This window comes from Strigops habroptila, chromosome 1, assembly GCF_004027225.2.
Source record: "Strigops habroptila isolate Jane chromosome 1, bStrHab1.2.pri, whole genome shotgun sequence".
NCBI lineage: Eukaryota > Metazoa > Chordata > Aves > Psittaciformes > Psittacidae > Strigops > Strigops habroptila.
Genome location: NC_044277.2, coordinates 97,367,680 through 97,390,784, shown reverse-complemented (window position 1 = coordinate 97,390,784; position 23,105 = coordinate 97,367,680). Strand labels below are relative to the sequence as shown.

Sequence of the window (23,105 nt, the reverse complement as noted above, 5' to 3'; positions counted from 1 at the left end):
TGTAGCATGTTTATGTCCTCAGCAAACCTCACTAATACCAACGAACCCTCTCTAGCCCTGGGATTTGTGCTGGAAGGTGGAGTTTTAATAACGCTTACATGAAAAAAATACACTAAACTACCCACGCAAACATTACATATAAAGCTATAAATCTGAAACAAAGTAGAAAGAATCACCTTTTTTTGGTTTTCCTCCCCAATTTGTATCTTGGCATTCAATTTAGCTTCATGTCACTAAACAGAAAATGTACCTGAAGAGATTCCTGTGTTTGGCAGCAAAAGCTTTCAGGCCACCACAACGTAACAAATACAGACCTAAATTATTTCTTTTTTTTTTTTCCCTCCACATTTCATCCTTTTGAAGTTATTATTAGGAACAGCCTCCAACACACACATATGTGAATTTATAGAAAGCTGTCTACAGGAACAAAATCCACCACTTCTGAGTGACAAAAGGGTCATTTCTGAAGCTTTCCTTCAGAGCAGTGTTAGCCAGCATTCTGTATGCATGATGCTATCAGAACAGCAAAGGTATCAAAAGCTCTAGTCATACATTTTAGCCATTTGCAGAAGTTGTCTGGTACAAACTGTAAAAACCAAAGCCATAAATCGTGGAATTAGGGAGTTGTTTGGGTTGGAAGGGAGCTTAAAGTTCATCCAGTTCCAACCTCCTGCCATGGGCAGGGATACCTTCCACTAGAGCAGGTTGCTCCAAGCCCCGTCCAACCTGGCCTTGAACACTGCCAGGGATGGGGCAGCCACAGCTTCTCTGGGCAACCTGTGCCAGGGCCTCACCACCCTCACAGGGAAGTGAAATTTAGAGTTCTAACAACAAGTTCATCCAAAGAAAAAGATACAAAGGAGCTTAGGTAAAGTGATTCATCTATTTCCAGCCAACTCTCACTATATCGGACAAGAACCACCAAGCCACATCAGGAAAAAACAGAGCTGAAGATACCGAACTGCATATGTAAAGAGGCACCAACATACTCCCAAGAAAACACAACGAGTATTTGTACGTTGGTTAATGAAGGGCTGACCCAAGTGGTCACTGTGCAGCAGCCCAGTGTCACTGACTTACAGGGTGATGGCAGAACACAGATACTCTTGTTCTGAAAGAACAAGGCTCCTACTCCTTGAACTGCAGGAAATTCTTTGTCAGCAGTATATGACCACCGACACATACCTACAGGCTCGAGCCTGCATCCAACAATATTTCGCATTCTTTGTAAACAATGGTATCACACTGATATTGTTGTTTATGTAATTGCATGCGAGTATATTATGGAAACTAATTCAGTTAAAGCTATTCTTTTTTTTCTTTAACAATAAAAGGTCAGACTTCAAGCCAGATCAGACTTCAAGCAGCAACTGCAGTTTTTGTTGGTTCAGATAAAGGCCCTGAAGAATTATCACTTAATGGAAATCTGGAGGTGAAAGGTTTGGAGCTCTCAACCCTCTGTGCAGAGTCACAGCTGAATGAATTATGATCATTACAAAAGGCCATCTTTATACTGAAGTGAGTTTTATTAAAAAAGTTTTTTTAGAGATCTTTGCTATTTTGAAGACACGCGAGCATGCAGAACTGACCACATTACCCTTTCCTGAGTTTCAACCAAGGAAGTAAGACACTACTAGAAGTTTTATCTTTGCATTAGCCAGTCTCTTTGAAGGAAGAAATGGGGCTCTTAAGTAGCCATCTTTTCAACCCTGTCCTCCTTTGTTTTCAAAAGTCAAATCATAGAATCACAGAGTGGTTTGGGTTGGAAGGGACCTTAAAGCTCATCCAGTTCCAACCCCACCGCCAGGGGCAGCGACACCTTCCACTAGAGCAGGTTGCTCAAAGCCCCGTCCAACCTGGCCTTGAACACTGCCAGGGATGGGGCAGCCACAGCTTCTCTGGGCAACCTGTGCCAGGGCCTCAGCACCCTCACAGGGAAGAACTTAATCCTAAAGGTCTCATCTAAATCTCCCCTCTGTCAGTTTAAAGCCATTTCCCCTTGTCCTGTCCCTACCTGTCCTTGTCAAAAGCCCCTCTCCAGCTTTCTTGTGGGCCCCTTTAGGCACTGGAAGCTGCTCTAAGGTGTCCCCAGAGCCTTCTCTTCTCCAGGGTGAATAAGCCCCACTCTCTCAGCCTGTCTCCAGAGGAGAAGTGCTCCAGCCCTAAATGATGGTGTTTAAGTCAGTCAATCTCAAATAAAAAAAATTTAAAAAAAAAAAAAAAAAAAAAAAGCTACAAATATTTCATCCTTTTTATTTCATATAAAGAAGAACAAACTTTTAGAATTTTTGACAAGCTGCCTCACAATGCTACTAGGAAATGCAAGAATCAAGACTACGGTCCAAAAATAGCTGCAGAACATCCAATAACTCAGGAAACAAGCAAGCAAAGGCTGAAGCGAACACACCAGACGCCAATAGAAAAACCAGACTCCCATTCCTCGCAGCAGGCATGCCAGGTTGGGCGGAACCCAACTCTGCAGATGTCACAAGTCCTCATGTTCATAGCACCGGCTTTGGTTCCACACCAACGCCAGCACATCAACGTGACCCAGCAAGAACCCGAAGCTTTATTTAAACAGCATTTAGGAAAACCTCCCTTTTTAGCCTCGCTCCAAAAGCTCATGAGCAGTAGATTACAGTCCATAAGCTGAACTATCAGCTCACAATTTTCACACGTTCACTTCAGATTAAACATTCCTGCTATTTTAGTTTCAGGAACATGAGTGGCCTTTTAGGAGCATTTCCTCTTGACAGCTTAATTTAGGGTAGGTCCAAATAGCAAGTTATTGCTGTCCTCCCACTCTAATGGAAACTATTACCCAACATCTTTACAGAGGTCCTTTAACATCCAGCATCCTCTCCTCTGCATGACCCAAACCGAGAAACTATCAATAGCCAAAACCAGAGACCTGTACGGCCATCACCATCAATTTATATGCATAGCAAGCTTGTAAGCAATATTTAGAAGGCCAAGAAATTAAATAGTCCTTGTTCCACTGAGATATTCAGTCACCTTTCCTCTAGAGCTAACCAACTGCACTTCAATTCATGGAGCAAATGCCTCTGGAGCTGCCACATGAGTGGGGTTAGAGAAGCAGTTTGGAATTCTGAAACCCAAATCAAGGTTAATTCCACCCAGATCATCCTCCAACATATTAATGTTCCACCACAAGCTACTGATGGCTTCACATCATGCTTTTTTCAATCCATATTAATGCAGTAGCAGTTTACGAAAGAGTTGTCATAAAATACCATTGACAACGCCTCTATTTCAGACCTACATCTGAACTAGGACCCTAAAGCAATCTAGCTTCCGGGGAAAAATAATAATGAGGTTATGCAGACTTATTGGCAGGACATTTCCTTGTCTGTCTTTAACTTAACAGGGAATGCAGAAACTATGTATTAAAAATAAATAAATCAGCTTAACTAATAAAAGTAATTTTACATTTTTGTAGCTAACACAGACGTGGTATCTCAGGAACGTGGAAGTGCCTGTCTGGGAACGGGACTAGAAGCAGCTTCACCACTTTCCATTTCCGGTGCTACAGTAGCCAAACCACTAATTCCCAAACTCCCAGTTTGAACTAGGGCTTATGGAGTTAACAAAGACAAAAAGAAAGCAAGTATACTGCAGAGATTCTGCCTGAGGGTAGAAGGCAAATCCTGAAGCATATTCATGTGCTGACCAGCTTAGCAAGACAGATGCTTCCTGTACCATTTCCATTCATATGGAACGAAGTTAGCTTCACACAGGAAGCATTCCAGAATCTTCATCAAGATGGACCTTAATACAGTGTGTTACGTAGCCATGCATATCAGGCATTAACAGACTACAAGTATGAATTCTGACATTAATTTTTAAGATCACGGAACCCTACAATGGTTTGGTTTGAAAAGGACCTTAATGCTCATCTTATTCCAACCCCCCTGCCACGGGCAGGGACACCTTCCACTAGACCAGGTTGCTCCAAGCCCCGTCCAACCTGGCCTTGAACACTGCCAGGGATGGGGCAGCCACAGCTTCTCTAGACAAGAAAAAAGGGCAAAAGTGAGGAATAACAGAGGTTTCAGAAGGCAGCAGTTTAAAAATGCATTAAATAACTCCTCAGCTGTGAGACAGCTGCCGAGGTCCTCCTGTTTGTTAAACAGCAGAGGGAGTAACAGCAGTGATGGGGTAACACCAACCTGCCCAACTCAAGATTTCAATCTCTGGATGAGCCTCAGATGAGAGCCAAGTCCTCCCTGAAGAACACCAAAGTAAGTATTTTGCTCAGAGCAAAGGCGTGGAAAGGAACAGACTATGGCATTATCAGTCCTGCAGTGACAGCTGTACTACAGACACAGAAAAGACTTTTCCTGTAGCTAGATATTCCTCAATCCATCCCAGGAAATCTTCAAATTATTCAAATAAATCATATGCCCTTAATTCACACTTTTATTTTTTTAAAGACTTGTTTAGCCCTCTTCATGTTCCAGCAACAGCTGATCTGTTACACACAGTATTTGCCCCATCTGTTCTTTTTTATGCTCAGAATCTTTGTGTACCCAGTGAGTAACCTGTTCATTTTGATAAATAAAATCCATCTTGTTAGTTAATCTGAAACAATACAGAAGAGTTATTTTAATCATCTCACCCATCTCACAAACACCACCACCACCACCACCTCATCCCCCCACGCCCTCATGCTGGTGTCTTGTTTCTGAGAGCTCCTACTATTTACCCTATTCAATTAGTCTCTCCCTTTCAAAACCAAGCTCCTTGCTGGGTGTTCCCACCATCCTGTTTGATGTTTGACCACATCCACAAGGGTGAAGTTTGCTCATGTACACAGAACTTGTGCTCTGTGAGCCAATTTGGAGATCCTAGACATCCCAAAGGAGTTAGACTGGCACTTCTTTGCAAGAGTTTTACTTTCAGTGACCCAGTGTAAGAACTTCCAAGAACCATCACCTCACTCAGCCACCCTCTGAAAGCAGCGGCAATATAAACACTTGCATAAGCCACTGCCTCTAACTCCCCATGTAGGGAAGAGTGGAATTTATTTCCTGAACTTCATATTTCCATTTTGCAGCTTCCTTAATGGCGCTGCTGTGTACATGCCTCTGGGCACGCACAGCCTGTGAATCTCAAGTTATGATCAGTCTGACCCAGATTTTGAGCATCTTGTCTGAAGACGGAGAAAGGGAAAAGCAGGCAAGCAGGAGCAGAGGATGCTGCCCACAGAAAGAGAAATACTTGAAAACTCCTAAAATGTTTAAACAATCATACTTGGCACAAGATGTTGACCGACCTCCCTCGTTCTGGCAAAGGGAATAAATGATTTTTCCCAGAGAAGCGGGAACACGACAGGTACCACCCTCTGCCAGTTATGCAGGGCAGAGTGCTCGCTGCCTGCCAGCCCTGCAGTGACACAGCACTTCAGCCCACTCCAGAGTCCTGCTCGTCTCCTACAGCAGATACACACCTCTGCCCTGTACAGAGCGAGCTATACTCAGTCTCCATCTTCCCCTTCACACTGATTTTCACAGATGGTGGCTGTATCCCTACCAGTATTAACTATATATTCTCTTCCACCTAACTAAAGTTCAAGCAAACTTTATGACAAAGAGGGAAGAGACATCTATTCACAAAAGTAGAACATCTAAAAGGAATAAGGAATAAAGCTACGTTTCCTCACTTTTGCTTCTTGAAAGGAGACTGACACACAGATTTATGTGAAAACTCTGATACACAGATTTACAAGAAGCATGTATATTATTACATCAGATCCACTTGCTCCTTTAAAATTAGCTCCTAACTACATACAGAACAAAATCCCCAACTGGAAGAAGCAGAGACAGCTCAATCATAATTCCCATTTCTCCTGTCATAAGTCAGCCTGCTTTTCTTAGATGAGGCTCCCATAACCACTTCACAGTGGCTGTTGAGGCATAAGAAAACTAGATAGCAAGGAGCAGATATATGCTAAGTCATCTTCCTTCACAGTATCCTGAAGGGAGTCTTCCATGAAAAGTATGTCTGCATCAATCTTCCAAAAGAAGAGCACACATTAACGAAGCAAGTTGCTGACGTTTCTTACATTCCATGGCTGAGCACACCAAATCTATGACCTAATTTAATGTTTTATGGGTTTTTTTGGCACCATCTGAACCAGTGGGATTAATTTATTATTTTTTAAAAGTTAGACACAGTAAGATGCCTGCTTTATTTTTCATAAAATGGTTTGGATTGGAAGGGACCTTAAAGACCAATTCCAACCCCCTGCCATGGGCAGGGACACCTTCCACTAGACCAGGTTGCTCCAAGCCCCTGTGTCCAACCTGGCCTTGAACACTGCCAGGGATGGGGCAGCCACAGCTTCTCTGGGCAACCTGTGCCAGGGCCTCAGCACCCTCACAGGGAAGAACTTCTGCCTCACATCTCATCTAAATCTCCCCTCTGTCAGTTTAAAGCCATTCCCCCTTGTCCTGTCCCTACCTGCCCTTGTCAAAAGCCCCTCTCCAGCTTTCTTGTTGGCCCCTTTAGGCCCTGGAAGCTGCCCTAAGGTCTCTCCAGAGTCTTCTCTTCTCCAGGCTGAACAAGCCCAGCTCTCTCAGCCTGTCTCCATAGCAGAAGTGCTACAGCCCTTGGAGCATCTCTGTGGCCTCCTCTGGACTCACTCCAACATCTCCACATCCTTCTTATGCTGAGGGCCCCAGAGTTGGACACCCTCCATCCAGTCTCCGCCTGCCTGTATCTGTGCTTGGGATCACTAGTTAAGAATAAGACTACCGATAGCTCTGTAACAAAAATCAAACACCAATTTTGAACTTTGAGCAGTTGTTTAAACTGGACCACTGTCGGCAGCTCTCTCATAGCTCCTATAAGCTGAAGCAAAGGGCAGAGAACAGTTTCCAGCTCCTGCCTGCCACACTGCGTGTGCTGCCAAGCTCCGTGCCATGCTAACGGTCTGCTTACGTAATGCTCCACATAAAAATATCTTATTACTAATTTCAAATGCATGTTTGGACTTTCAGCAACATCAAGTTTTCACTAAGAATCATGTCATCCAAAACCACATTCTCCTTCAGATAATACATAAATATAGCAAGAGAGTTTCCAGCTATTATTTATACAGCTTAAGTAATTGTCTCCTCCTTTATGAAGGACAAAGGAGGTGGCAAGTACAGAGAAGGTAGATTTAAGGCATTTGATGGTTTTACGCCTGGATTGTTACACCAGGTAAAGTCCTTGCAGAGTTGTTTCCCTTCTCAGCATAAGTTCTCCAAAAGCCTTCTGGCTAATTTTAAGAATACAGCATATATTCACTACGTCCCAGAACCTCCAAGCTCCTATAGGCAACGAGTCAAGAAGGGCACAACTAAAGTAAAGGGAGAAAGTCCCTATTATTGCCTCCATGGAAAAACACAGGGACAACGTAAGCATTTCTACTCAGGACTACCAAGCCACAGTCCATGCTTGCCATCTTGCAGGTAGAGTAGGAACCAGTGATGGCTGCAAGGGTACCACACAGGACTGAGGACACAGTGATGTGTCCCAAAAGAAGTCTGAGCTTTTATACAGAAGTTAGTGCCACTGAACCACATACTAACAACCATAAAAATAGCTCCAAAAGCTTGATGCAAATCTCAGTTCGCTTCCACAATCAGTTAACAGTCACACACAAGATAATAAACATGATGGTTTAACTTCTCACTTTAGACAGGTTTAACGAAGTTGCAATTCATCTCATCAACAGAATTTCAAAGCCGAGGCAGAGCTTCAGCCACTATTGCTTCCACATAACATGGTTTCCTGAGTCATTTCCTCTTCCATGTCTGATATCTCACTACTTCCACTTATCACGTCACCAATAACCCTTCCCTCAGCTTTTGATTCAGACTACTATTCTCACTTGAGCTTTTTTCCTACATCAAAAAGCCTACACAACAAAATAGCTTAAATGAGCTCCAAGTGACATTACACGCACACACACACACACACACACTGAAACACTGCTGGAGGTTCTCAAGCTGCCTGTAGACTCTTCAGTTGTGGGTAACCGAACTTGCACATTAGGCACACAAGGAACCAAGAGAGATCCAAGCAGAAAATGGATTGAGTGCTCTAACCACTGCTTGTCTTTCACCTGGGAGAGGACAGATGGAGTAAACCTCTGAGCAACCACAACCACGAGCAAACACACTGGAGTCAGGTAAAGCCTTGGGTGGAACACATATATACATGTACTTTGGATAAGGAAAAAAGCCTAAAGCAAAATAGGAAACAAGTTTAAAGAAGCGGAAGGAGAGGAAAATGAACACCGGAGTCACAAGAGGACTAAGCAGAAGCTTAACTGTGGTACACTGGTTAGTAAGCTTCCCTCTTAGTGATACAGCCTAATATGTGAGAGCTGCACACTGACCTGCACATGAACATGAGGGAAGCCAGCACAGTTATCTTCTGGTGAGGCCAGGAACTTTTCCAGGCTGTGGCCACAAGGACAAGCTGGGAAGCAGTTATGATCTCAGCTGTACTAGAGAATTAGGAAACTTAGATGGAACTGAAGTGACTCTGCAGAAGATGCTTAGGCCACTGCAAGCAGGGGGGCTGCGAGCACTGCAGGTGGTGAACAGGGCCTTCATGCCAACTGTGCTTCCTTAACGCCATTAGTCACTCACTTCCATGGGCATGTTAATATTTTGAATAAACAAAGAGCAACTGTCAGAGCAGAACGGAAACCGCCACAGCAAGGGCGATAGACTACGACAGGGAAAGTCATTTGAACAAAATGAGCTCTAGCTGACAAAGGCCATTTCTTTTTTAACGCCATACCTTCAACTTCTTCTAAATTTCAACTTCGGAATTTCACAGTTGATGGCCTAAAAAAGTGCCATTTGATTTCACAATGCCTTGTAAGAGCCTACATAATTCTGGGGTTTATTCAGTATTTCCGAAGAGCATCCATCATCTTGGAGGGTTTCATTACTTAGGACACGAGCCATTTCTCCACTGTTAAAGCATTATTTGTGCTGTTAATTGTTCCTGCAAATATACCCAACTTCTACAACTAGGCTGTGTACAATAATAAAGACAATGAGGCATGCTTTCACCATATTCAATTATTCAGATGGCATGTGAATCAGCAAAGTAAGGCAGCAGCAAGTCTCCCAGTACTTGTGCCTCTTCAGTAATGTTAAAAAGATTCAGTTTTCTGGAGATTTGAGACAACTTCTATTTAATTCCTGCCCTCCAGACATTCATAGCTTGGAGAGCTTACACTTCATGAAATGATAGCCCACAGAGATAACTGGGCAAAAATCCTGAACTAGCCAGAGGAAAGCTGTAAAATAACCTCCTCTCCCCACATGTGGATCTCCTACTCACTGTCAATATAAGAGCCATCGTTAAAGTCAGCCTCCAAGCTGACAGTCCAACATTTTTCAGGTTTACTAAAGCTACATTTCAGTTTATAGCTGCTCTTTTTAGATGCAGACATTCACTTACATTAAGGTTATGTGTATTCGATTTAACAAAAAGAAACCATTTTACTTCTAATTAAAAGAGGCTTCAAAAGAAACTGCAGGGACCAGGAGAAGGCCATCCAGGAGAGCTTAACAGCAACAAGGACAGCTCAAGTCTACTTGAGTTGTCAAAATATAGCTAGACAAATTGTAACTTGGGGAAAATCACTTTGACTTGTCTTTCTGATGAGGACTGTGCCCAGCCTGACAAACACCATGATCAGACACGAGCTTCGCATCTCCATAAGGGCAGTTACCTCTCCAACACCAGGCAGAGCAGCAGGGTCCATGCAATCCACACACCACCAGGTAATGAAAAGTGCCCAAATGCAAATAAAAATTTCATTGGAGCTTACTTCCTTCATTGGAGGAAGACTATTCTAACAGCTTCTAAATACTGCAAGACCTTGTGACAGTACTATACATTTACAGCGGTAACAAACATAACAAGATGACATGGCTGCTCCACCCTCTACGGGGCAGAAGCCTTGTGAACCAGGATGATGTTTTTCAAAAAACTTTAGCCTTATGCCAGTATACACAGATCAGTGCCTCACTCTTTCCATCTGCATCAACAATAGACTCTTCAAAGAGGAATTCAATGCTCATTTAAAACACAAGCTCTGCACCAGCCAAAAGAACTCGCTTTTATAGTGATCTTGGTCCACAAGGAATTTAGGTCACTCCAACATTTAACTTGGCTCTGCTGTTTTCTGAAGTGCCATTTTCAGCCTCCCAGCCTGGTGTTTAATGCATCCCACTAAGCATTTGCTTCTGAAAACAAAGAGACAAGCCTCCCTCCCATGCAGCCAGGCTCCCGGCAAGAGATCACCTGCAAGGCTAGAAATCCTCCTGCAGATTCTGCTGGGTTCAAATTAACATTCACCTCTCCCATAAAAGAAAGTGGATTCTGCCTGAGCAAAGTGTTCTGGAGAGGACTAACTGCACTACTCCCTGTTATTACAGAAGCCCTCTACACAAGCTGATCACTGTAGCCAGATCTGTTATTAGAGAAGGAAAGGAAATAAATAAATAGGTAGTAGTACTTTAAGACTACATGTTATGATTATGTTATGACCATAAAAGAAAGTCAGAAAGAAATCAATTAATCATCATCTTCCATATAATCAACACTATTGGTAAAGATACTTTGGACTAAAAGCTCAAGAGCAGCAGGCTGCTCAGAGAGGTTGTGGATTCTCCATTCCTGAAGATGTTCAAAACCCAACAATACACGGTTTTGGACAACCTGCTTCAGGTGACCCTGCTTTAAGCTGTGGAGGTTAGGCTGGATTATCTCCAGTGTCCCTGCCAGCCTCAACCATTCTGTGATTCTGACATGTTTTGAAGGCTATTGTTCATATTTTTTAGACCAATGATCAAACGCCTGCAAACAGAACAAAAATGTCCTAAAGCACTTCCATTTTGCATCTTGAAGGCAAGCCTTAAAACTAAACCAAAACCGCCCTCCAAGGGCAGTATGGGTACCTCCTTGGGTACCCATACAACTTTGGAAAAGGTCCATTTCTGTCCCAGCTGAGAGGATAAAGCAGTGTGGAGAGCACACAGCAGTACAGTCCTGCAGTAGAGACAGAATTTCATTCATGCAATGGCTTTTGATAAGAATGGAAATGAGACAAGGGTATGTAAAAAAAAAAAAAAAAAAAAAAAAAAAAGAGGAAAAAAATCCAGAATTTGCATCTCTGATACATAATGGCCAATCTTGTTCATTCAAATTATCAGGTGACTCTCCTGCTGTTAATTTAAGAGCTAAAATTACTTTGAGTGCTATGATGCTACCTCGAGGAGTCCTAACGAGTCCTGCAACAGAAAGGCAGCCACCAATCCTGCTTACTAATATACAAAGGTCTTCCTCCTGCTGCTTCAAAAGACCCACAAGCTATTACTTGTCTGCAGTTGCTTTAGTTTGTCTACAGTGCAAGGCCAAAAGTCAGTACAGTAGGAAGTGCTTGACTTGCAAAACTATGAAGACAACCGGAATGCATCTGGGAGGTCAGCTCTGAAAGCAAGACTTTCATGTATACACACAAGAAAGAGATTAGTTTTTCACTATGCCCCACCTCTTCTTCTTGCATGGAAAAGTATATGAAAATGCAGCTTCAAGGTAAAAACAAGTATTATCTATGCATGTTGTTACTACTCATAAGAATATTTGGGCTTTTGTTAGCATACTGCCATGAGTTGTTACAACCAACTCATGAGACTGAAACAACAGCAGCCCCTTGGTGAGGAGCTGCTGATCCCGGTCGAGAGCTCCCTGCCCAGAGCACCACACTTCCCATCCTGCACAGGAACATGTGGCCACAGGCTGAGACGCAGCAAGTGAACTTCTGCCTCATGGAACAGAAGGAATGAGAGCACCATCTGAGGACAAAGCATTGCACTTCATGCATTCATGCATTTTCCTTTAGAGAACTTGTTCCCAAAGTATTGCTTTCAGGAATACATGAGGTCATGAAATAGGCCCAGTTGTTGCTCTGAAAGTGTTGAGAGTTGTCAACAAACCTGAGAAGGCTAGACTTACCTGTTGCTGCCCTGGCTCCCAAAGATAACATCATGAGACTCAAGGATGATCACATTCAGAAGCATTACCTCTCTGGAACACAGCATTTACATGGCACAGATTAGCCCTTGCCTGCTCCAAAGATCTCAGTGTGAAGTCCAGTGTGCATGGGTAGTTGCATTGTGCAGTGAGACTGTGGTTGCCACCTCAGATTTCAGAGCCTCAGATGCAGGTTTTCCACTGGGTACATTCCCTTTTAACCTTATTTCAGGTTCTTCTCTGCTCAGAGTGAGGAGATACTTTTTGCAGAACTTGTCTTCTCTAAGCAGGTAAGTAACAACATGCAGTGGACCCAGGAGATGCATGGGAATGCCAAGCATGAAGTACACGCCTATTTTATAGGCCTATACTTAACAGCAAAGCTAAGACAGCAACTTCTTTTGCTATCTGGCCTTAAAAAGAGCCAAGTTCTGGTCACAGAACCCAGAGACAGAAAACTCCAGACACCCAAGAGAGTAACTCTACCACATCCCTGGGAATGACACTGAAATTGCTCTGTGTTTGTCAGAAAGCCTGAAATGAATTTTGCAATTTCCCCATGGTATTTACCACTGGAGAAGCAGCGCAGCTCCATTTGACAGCAAGAGCCTGTAAGCTGCCTAAGAAACCACTTCAACCAACAGAAGATTTAGCACAAAGAGCTGACCAATGCTACTAAAACTGACAAGAGTGAATAATCATGAACTGAGGTAAAACTGTTCTGATTTCCCTCCTGCCCAAATCCCAAGTGAACCCTTGAAGGGCAACAAATGGAAGGAAGCTCACCTGAACTAGTCCTGAGTGTTTGGAGAAGCTTACTTAGAATCACAGAATCAACTAGGTTGGAAAAGACCTTTAAGATCATCAAATCCAACCGTTACCCCAGGAATGCCACCACTAAACCATGTCACTGAGGGCCTCATCTACACAGGTTTTGAACACTTGGAACCAAAGAAAAGTCTTTGAGCAAGTAAGGGCTGTGGGAAGGGGGGAACGCTCCCATAGGATGAGGGCCTTACATCAGCCTAGCCACAACTGGACAAAAACCAGAGCCAAGAGGCTTTTGGAGTGTCAGGCTAAGAAAAGGAAGAGTGATACAACTGCAAAGAATCGCCCCAGCAGAGCACTTCCAGCCATGACTTCACTTTACTTCACCCATTCCCAAAAAAATACGTGGCATGTATTCATGCCTGCAAAGAGCATTTTACTATTGTTAATTATACTTAAGCACACCAAGATGAGATAAGAGAACACCAACCTCCCTAATGATTCCCTCCCTTTGGGCAATTTCACTCCTATTAACCACTCAACAAGATGGGGTAAGACCATCCAAGTTAGATTGCTCCATTATGAGTTGTACCATTTCCAAGCTGATAAAAAGTCACAGTAATAAACTTGCCTTAAGTTACAGCAGCATAGACGCTCTGCCAGAGCAGCTCCACTGCAAGTACAAGAATAACTTTCCTATAAGCCCCAGCAGGGATTAGGGACTCTAGAAGGTGGGGATTAATGGTCTTGGCTGGCCTTCAAAAAAGCCACATGGAAGATGAGTTCATAGATAATAACTGTGAGGGACTTTCAAGTCCCTTGCTCTGCAAAGGCCTGTAACTATTGAAATAAGAGATCTAAAAAAACCTGGCATGTCATCTCCAAAAATCAGAAATGCCTATCTATGGAAAAAAAAGGAGTCTGCCCACCTTCTGCACAGGCTTGTAAGTTTTAGGTTTAAAATGACTTACTCCTTAACAAGTTTTTAAAAAAACAGAAGCTCCCCAGAGTCATCCTCGTCTGCTGTTTTTCAGGCTGCCTCACAGAAGACAAGATTTTCTGTGCTGCTCACCAGGAGAGGCAGCACCAAATAAGGAGAGTTTCATTAATCATGAGGGGAAGAGTCTCCTGTTTGCACTTGGCAGAGGACAGAGGGAAAGACACTCAGAGTGGGGGCAGGGTATGAAAACTCTGCTGTTAGTAAAGCACTTTCTTTCTGTGTTGCATATTGACTGCTAAGCCACAAACTAAACAGGCAAGGCAAGCAGCTGTTCCTGTCAGCTGCTTTCCTTTAATAGCACATGCATCAGAAAGGAAAGCAGCTTCCACCTCTCCAAGAGCAAAACCCAGAAAATAATGGCTTTCTGGCTTTTGCTGTAGAGTCCCTTCCCTTGGGAGGAAGGGAAGGGTGGCACATTCCTAGATTCTGCCAATAATTCTCGTTTTTATTAGGAATTTTGTATGTCCTCATTCTTCTCCCCACAAGATCATCTCACTGCTATGGCCTGGAAAAGACAACTAAGGAGTGTACAAAAAGGGAGAAGTTTCACTGCAGAAGTTCACCTCATTCACTTAGTTCTCCTGTCAGCTCTTCTAAATCCATCCTACTCCACGTTTACCTTATGTATGCAGCTCCCAGAAAAATCGATCTTGTGCTTATGTGAGAATTTTGGCTTTAATTTCTAAGATGATTTCTTCTGTTATTATTGTAAAGGAAACTCTATGGTATGAACACTAGAACTACAAACCAGGAGATGATGAAGAGCTCAAGTCATGCTGTGAGGAAAGTTTTTCAGAGATCTAAGTCCAGCTGAATTATGGTTGTGATACCGCTGTGCAGGTTCCCAATGCCTTCACGATCTCACAACATTTTCCCCTTATACACATCTGAAAGGATAGGAAGGAAAGACCAGAAAGGACAGATCCTGAAATTAAGTTGGTCAAAAGAAGCTGTTATTGAAGAATAAAATAAGCAGCCATTAAATAGCATTTAATGTGTTACATCCATATTGTATCTCATGCATACAACAAGAAGTTTGTTGCAGCAAGCCCTGAAAATTCCAGGTTAAACTTTCTGTAGACCAGCAGGAACAATTCAAGCTTGTGAAAATGGGTTGGCAGAAAGGGGCAAGACTTCCTTCAGCTACTCTGCCCCCTCATTTCACAAGGATTATCTAGAAGGATAAATAAAGTCATAAATGGCACTGGAAAGGCTTTTGCAAGTAGACCTCCTAAAGGGCAGCTTTGTGGCTTCTCCTACTCAGATACATGATCTGATGCCCACAAGAAAGGCTGGAAACTTCAGTCATCAGCTGAAAGCAAACAGACTCTCTAGAGAAGCACCACAGGACCAACATGCTAGCCAGCATTAGTCAAAAAGCAAGATAAAATTTGAGCAAGGAGCATCAAACATCACAGGTTGCAGAGAGCAGCTACAGCAGATACAACCATGCAGCTCACCTGGCCGCAGCCAGGTATGCACATCGCTGCTTACAGGAACTCAGTTTACATGCAAGCTTTACTCCTTTACCTAGATAAATAATTCTAGTTGTGTTAGTGACTGTATTAGAGTAGCTACTTTACTTTTAATTAAAATAAGCACCTCTCTTGACAACATAATTATACAGCACGAGAACCTGTTGATCAGGACACAGAACTAGTAGCTTCAAAATGAGAAAGTTGACTAGTAAACTATTTTCATCAGTGACAACTCATCACCAACTTGATGTTTCAGCACCAGATGAGTGGAACAACAAACCTGTCAATGCTTTTCCAACTAGATTTGCAAAGAGCAAACAATACATTAAAGGTTTCCACTAGTGGAAGGTCAAAAAACTTTCAAAGAAAGAAACAAACCACACTTCTATACTAAGAAATGAGTTTTAGCTACATGCAAATTTTGCAAGATCTTAGCTATAAGCAAGTAAGTTGGTTTATGGACTCAGCAGTTGCCTTGGAGAATCATGCCCTCCCCTCAGGATTTCAAGAGCTGACAAATATGCCCCAAAAGGAACCTGGACATAGAACAGACACACTTGAACTAGTGGAGAGGTGGAGGTTTGCCATTTTGAAAACCTCAAAGCATTATGGAAGCAGACATTTAAAAAGGAGAAGCAAACGCTCTGTTAGTGCCCAACCAAGGTTTCAGAGCATCTGCCAGAGCAGAACTCTGCAACCATGTAGGCAAACTAGTTTAGAGTGAACGGGCCCATTCACCAAGCATAAGTAGCTGTCCTGGTTTCAACTGTAACAGTTATTTTCCTCCTTCCAAGTAGCTGGTGCAGCGCTGTGTTTTGGCTTTAGCGTGAGAACAATGCTGATAACACAGCAATGTTTGTTGTTGCCAAATAGTGCTTACTCTAAGTCAAGGACTTTTCAGTCTCTCATGCTCTGGCAGTGAGGAGGGGCACAAGAAGCCAGGAACAAGCAGAGACAGGACACCTGACCCAAACTAGCCAAAGGGGTATTCCAAGGGGCACGTCATGATCAGTATACTTAAAAGTAGGGATATTTGTGCCTAGACATGAGTGAGAACAAACAAAAAAAAAAAAACAAACCAAAAAAAACAAAAAAAACCACGCAAAACCCCCCCCCAAGAAAAAAAAAACCAAACCACACACACAAAAAAAAAAAAAATAAAAAGAAACCAAACAACCAAAAATCAAGGTAGAAGCATATAGCTTTAAAAATGCTGAACACACTTTGGCACCTCTGCAAGCAGAGCTGAGGCCTTTGGCTACAATAGCTCATGAAAGGATTTGTTAGAAGCCAGGAAGTAAATACTGCCTGCCTGTGATCCAAGAGAAAGAGGCACTCCTATTTGGTAATGTAACAGCTTCAAAACAAAGGTAGAAGGATAATTTAGCTTCAGAATCATATCTAAAGAGGAGAAAGGTCCAGTGAGTCACCACAAGCCTCCCAGAGGGCACAACACACTTTTCTGAGGGACCACAGAATATACAAGGCACATTCCTGTGCTCCATTACCAGTGCTAATATGCACCACAGGCCAGCAGAGCGGAGACCTTCTTCCTCAGCAAGGGAATTACTTGCAAGATACCATTATCTCAACATCCATTACTGCTGTGCCAGAACACAAGCCACATGCGGGCCCACTAGAGGCAATGTTACCAGGCACCTACACAACTCCCAGTACCTCCCATGCTACCAAGAGGGATAATAGAAAAAAAATACAGTGAAGTGCTCAGAAATTTTCTCCATAGCACATTAAAAGGTATTTAAGCTCTAGGCCAAGGCCCAGTATGGAACACTGCTAGGCTAGAAGGTAAGCAAATATGTTCACATCTCCTTCACAAGGGTATTTATCAGATTCTTGAATTATAAGAACAGTACATTCTGAAAGCACTATGTCATCCCAGACTGACAAACTCGACAGCAAGGAAAGATAAAGGTTACATGCCAGACCGTTCTGCTTCCTCTGGCCTTGTAGCTTATCCCTTTTAGCCAGAGAGGGATGCCAGCCCAGCCCTTAAGCTGCTGCTGTCGTTTCTTACCAGCACGCCATTTTAATTCTCTCAAAGCAGGGAAACACTCCTGCTCTCACGTGATATTTATTCTTAGAGAGGATCCCAGGGATTTTTTATTTAGCCAACCTCAGTCATGCAGTTGGCCAAGTGCCATGATAGCATCACGGAACTCCTCAGTTCTGAAAAGGGAGCAGCATTAGTGCAGTATAGACAGATTAATAGCATTAAAAGTGGCAGGTTAGGCAAGGTAGACCTGGGTAATTGGAGATAACTAACTCTCCCCAGAAAGAGAGTTACTGCCAAAGTTCATGACAGACTTTGTAAAAAAAGCACGACAGCCATAGACTGAGGTCAATTTAACTGCTTACACCTGCCAAACAGCTGAACCCAATTCTTCCTGAGCTAGTCAAAAGAATAAACTCTACCACTTGCATCTTTTCATTATCTCAAGCTGGTTTCAGTGACAAAACTCCTGTCTACCTAAAAAAAGCAACCAACACTAGCTACTAGTGACCCAGCCAGAACAAGCAGAATCACATTTAGAAAACAACTCTCAAAAATAATTTCAAACTTAAGTCTGGGAGAAACACACTAGTCAGTGAAGGCACTGCTCCTAATTTTCATTTTCTCTTCTAAAAACATGCTCAAATGTTGCCAGCAGATGAATGCAGACTTAGTTCAGCTAGAATGGTGCCTGTGTGGCTTCTCTGGTTAGGTGGAGAAAAACAAGATGTCCTGTTAGCCAGCACTTGCATCAGGCTGGAGAGGAGGAAAATGCTGAGAGCAGCTACTGCAAAAGGCCTCATGTTACTTCTCAGTCTCAAGGAACATATGTGAGAGCAATTGCTTCTCTTTGCTCATACCCTTTGGGTTTGAAATCTGATGGGGTGGCAACAGGGGGAAGAATGCTCATTTCTGAAATGAATTAATGCAGAAGAATAGCTTCCACCTTCCAAAATGTATGCAGGAAGCCAGCAGAGGAGGAAGGGAGTAGCTACTGCAGTTCAACCACTATTGTATTTACATTTCCGTGCTCTTGATAAAAAATACATTCAATGATGGCTGAAAAACAAGGCATTGGTTAGAAAACAAAAGCTGAGCTTCCATGAAAGAAAGAGCAATAAAAGAAATTTCAGGTCTCCCCGCAATGTTATCAGCTACAGTCTGTGAGTTTCTTTAGAGAATGATTCACTTCCTTATTGCAGGTACAGCCGCAACATCCACTATCACAGTATTGTGCCCTTTGACACATGAAGTTGCCCTTCCAAGGGGAGAAGGATAAGGGACCGATTAAATCATTGTGCACTGTAACACTGAAAAAGACCCCACCTTTTTAAATTTAATTAAAGGATCTGCCCACATCACTTTAAGGAAGTAAAACCGTAAGTAGTAAAGCGACATGGTAGCATTGCCTTCTTCCCACAAGTGCTCTCTTACTTCAAGGGCTACATCTTCTCAGCCTGTTCTTGGCATTCTCACCCTAGAAGGTCAGCCCATACTTTCTCAGCTCCCTTTTAGAAGAGTGGGTGATAATGCACCAGCCCCTCCTCCAGCAAACTGCAAAATCCTCTCAAGGACAAGCAATCGCTCTTGGTTAGCTAAAGCACAGAGGCAGACGAAGCTCGCTCTTATCTGCTTGCCTTATCCAAGCAGAATTTTCTGTAGGCAGAACACTGCTGCAGGAGGGGAGCAGGGAGTCACACAGCAAGTAGCAGCTACTGGCTCCTACCACAATTATATCAGCAGCAGCCCCAATCTAGTTCACTTTTGATCAATAAAATGATCTTAAAGATGTGGGTTTGTACATGTTTCTTCCCAATTATAGCAGTTATACAAAAAATATAAATTAATCCAGCAGGTAGTGTTTTTAGAAGTAACTTCTCCCCACCTAAACACATGTACCCAACACAGTAACCAAATGAAGTTCTCATTGCCACAACTCATAGTCGGTATTTGTGGTTTAAGAAAGCAGGTATGACCAAACATGCAACTGTGCTTGGTTGAAAGAGCTCAAAACAAGCAGGAAGAACTCACTTATTTCAAACTGACAATCCAAGATGAACAGGTTTCGTAAAGAACCCAAGATATGGATATTCCTCAATCCAACAAGAATCAATGAGCTAGCACCAAATTCACACAAACACTTCCTCCTTCCTGCCTGCTCTCCCAGGCTGCTCCAAAGGATGTTGGAGAGGAAGTTGCTTTATTCATCTAAACAGTCAATGAGCGTGGATTAAATGTTCCCAGATAAATTACTTCAGGAAGCATTTTTAGCTGCTGAATACAGTCTGTGGGAAACACCTGTTTGGTTTCCATGTCCTAAAACCATGGAACAACAAATGTTGAGAGGTACAACTATATGTACCCCTGGGACTCTGGGAGGCAGCTAACACCGTAACTCTTTTTGTACAATGGAGAAAAGAAAGGAGGAAAATTATAGCATGCCAAACTCACCCTCTTAGACAACTCAAGAGTTAAGAACATGACCAAGTAAATTGAAGCCCAAGATCAATTCCAGACATCAAAGGAGTCTGGCAGACATTAAGACCACACTGGTCAAAGCTAAGTGAAGTGAAAAGGGAGAGAAAAGGGAAAAAAGTTCAAGACTGGACCATGCAGGAAGGGCAATGTAGTGCTCCTACACTCCTGTGGTATCTTCTCTGTTCAGCTGTGCATAGTACCCACTGCCTGCACTGAGTCCACCTCCCATGACCTCTTTAGCTCCATCCAGGCCACAGTGAAAAGCACCCAAGACATTCTGGGCACCTCCCCTCCCTCCATCCAGCCCAGAAGGAGATAAGCCATCTTATCTGGCTTTTGTTCAAAAAGCTTTTAGAGAAGGATGATTTAAGATGTACTGGCAGGCAGCCACAGGATGCAGTACAAACAACCAGTGGTGCAGCTGGCCCTAACTCAGCCTGGTTCCAGTCACACCCTGAATGGACACATAGAGCATCAGCCTGACCAAAAAGCCAGGCTTTTGCACTTACCAGTGTTATCTCTGCTCCGGCCAGTTAAGGAGACTAAAAGACATTTTAGGAAAAATTTTAGCCCATACCCAGAACAAAGTTTTAGGAAACACACAAGGCTACTGTCACTTCCAAGACATTTTTAGTAAATCACAGTGGATACAGTTGGTGCTGTTAAAACAAGCTGTCATTCAACTGCATCTACTTGACTCCTCTGCATTCTTTACAGCCAGGTATCACTGGATGGTACTGGCAGCCTGATCTTAACAGCTTAGATATTTCTACAGAAGTCCGTGCTCTGCATTTCATTGGTTTATATTCTAGACTACCTTAAGGTTAAGGCAGCAGAAAATATTAATTAGTAAAGAGGCTGATACTGTTTCTAGGACTTGAAGAAATAGGCAGCACTTGAGAACAATCACTGCCAAGATGATCAAACTGTAATGTAGAGGACACCTGGATCCTTCAATCCATACAAACACCACAAAGAAATTGTAATTCCTTCATTAAAACATGTTATGTGAGCACCTGCACCTCAAATATTCTCTGACTGCAGACTTGATGATAGACTCCAGTGAAAGTGTAGCTTTAGGGTGCCTTCCACAAAGGATAGCTAGGACAAGAAACTTAGATGACCTGCTGCTCCAAATTCCTAACAAATCAACTCAGACTTGTTTTTTTCTTAGCCTAGTTTGCCCAATTTAATCTTCTGTAGTCCTCTTACACTGATAAAAAGATTTGAGTGACCAAGTCAAACAAGATATCTGTCTTTAGAAGCAGAAAAAGCAAGAAAAGAAGGTCTAGCTGGGCAGAAAGGGCATCCCTTAAGTCACACATCAGCCCTGCTCACTTGAACAGAGCAGGGGAATGTTAGAAACTTTAATAAATACCCAACAGGAATGATGCAAAAGAATAGAAAATAGATAATGTTTAACATAAAAGATTTTAAGATAAAAGAATGGAAGGGTAGGTGCATTTCAGACAAGTCTGTTCTGCAGGAGTTGCAGAACTCCCTGTACAATGCCTTTTCAAGACATACAGCCTCTCCCAGCATCCATTTAACACCCCAGTTGTCTCAGCCAAGCCTGCTCTGCCAAGCCTTGCTGCTGAACTTCTGTCAGAGATTCTGACATTTCAGAACTCTAGACAGGACCTGTATTTTCCAGAACAGAAGTAGTTTTAGTGGGTACAGACAGCTGCATCAAGCCTTTGCTTCAATTAAAGATTTAGTGTTGTGTCATTAGAAAAAACAGTTCGTACCTCAAGAGCGGGTGTTCCCTTTTGCAGGTCCTTCACTCCTCAGAAACTGCTTATCTGCAAAATACAATGCATGCACAATTAAGAGGAAGCCATATGATTGTGGAGTACTTGGATGTAAGCTAATGGGGGATGGCTAGGACATGATTTGTGTTATTCAAAATTAACTAAAACTTGAGAAGTTTTGCTGCAGTCCCACTACAGTCATCCAGGCAGCTTTTTTTAATGTTCCCTCCTCAACAGGAATACTATCTAGCTATTTCTATTTCACATCAACACTTGCTCAAACTATTACAGATATACCATGAAAACTGTAAGCAACTTTCCTCTCGTTATATATCTTAACAGGTTTTTACAAACACACCATTAAAGCTGAAGTAATCCAGGATGATTAGCACACCCCTCCACTAAGCAGTAGTTCAGGTGTTCATAACATGGCTTCGTAGCACTCCAGTCACAGCTGGGCCACCTGCAACAGCCAGGTTGGACTGAACGCGCGGATTTTTATCTGCCCGGAGATGAACAAAGCTAAAGAGGCACCAGGAACATCTGTGGCCGAATCATCAGTTATTACTGTGTAGAGGCACTGTGCAAGACACTCTGAAGGCTTTCACATGACACAACTGTCATGTTTTAGCATGAGACAAGCGAGAAAGCCAAGATGAAGCTTTTTTCTTTCAGACTATACCACTCCATACAATTTTCTGTACTTCCAAACATCAGACTGGACTCTTTTGCAAAGTTTTTAACACATTCACAAGGCAAAACTTTACGGGTATTGCTAGACATGCTACTCACTAGAAAAGCATATGCTGTATTCTTTTAAGGATTACATTAATGATATTTGGATTAATATTTTAAGGGGATCCAGATTTTGAAAAAAAGACAGAATTCGAGAGCTATATGTCAGTTGCCAACAGCAGGCTATTTTCTGCATGTTTGCCATGATTTCATTGAAGGTATACGCACCAGCTTTACCAGAGAACTATCTCCTCATCTACTGAGTGTGGTGTCCCAAACTTTTGTATACAATATTTTACACTTTGTTCATAATGTTTCTTTATTGTGAAACAAGCACATCTAAAAAAACCAGAAATCTATCAAAATAATACTCCTTATACTCTCCATGCAGCTCTCCACAGAAAAGAATATAAACTAAGCCACATAGTCAGTTAAGTATTTCAATTTCCATGGAGAAACGTTCATGGATGAACTTGTTCTTCATCCCAGCAAGTAATCAAGCCAGTCTCACAACAAAATATCACCTCCATACCTGCTCATTAATGCAAAGTCATATAGAAAAACTAATGCTTGTTCCTCTCCCTACAGATGTTACACTTAAGTAAAATGCCAGACCTTTCACTTAAATGAGAAAGCAGCCCAATGAAAATAGCATTATTTCAGCTTTAAGAAGAGGTAAAGCACTTATGAGCGAGAGAACCCTTCTGAAATAGCCCTGATCCCTTCAGAAGGGGTGGAAAGGAGAGTTACTGCTCTCCTGTTTTATGAGGATGGCATTAAACTGACAGAGGGGAGATTTAGATGAGATGTGA

The 23,105-nt window shown here is 42.6% G+C and overlaps 1 protein-coding gene across 5 annotated transcripts in view; it reads right to left on the bottom strand.

Moving 5' to 3' along the window:
• Positions 1-23,105, bottom strand: part of LOC115610990 (microtubule-associated protein 4-like) — a 118,552-nt gene that overhangs the window by 64,844 nt on the left and 30,603 nt on the right. For all 5 annotated transcript variants that reach the window (XM_030493246.1, XM_030493237.1, XM_030493231.1 and 2 more), the window contains exon 2: positions 21,556-21,609. The gene's annotated coding sequence lies outside the window, so the exon portion shown is untranslated. The remainder of the gene's footprint in view (positions 1-21,555; positions 21,610-23,105) is intronic.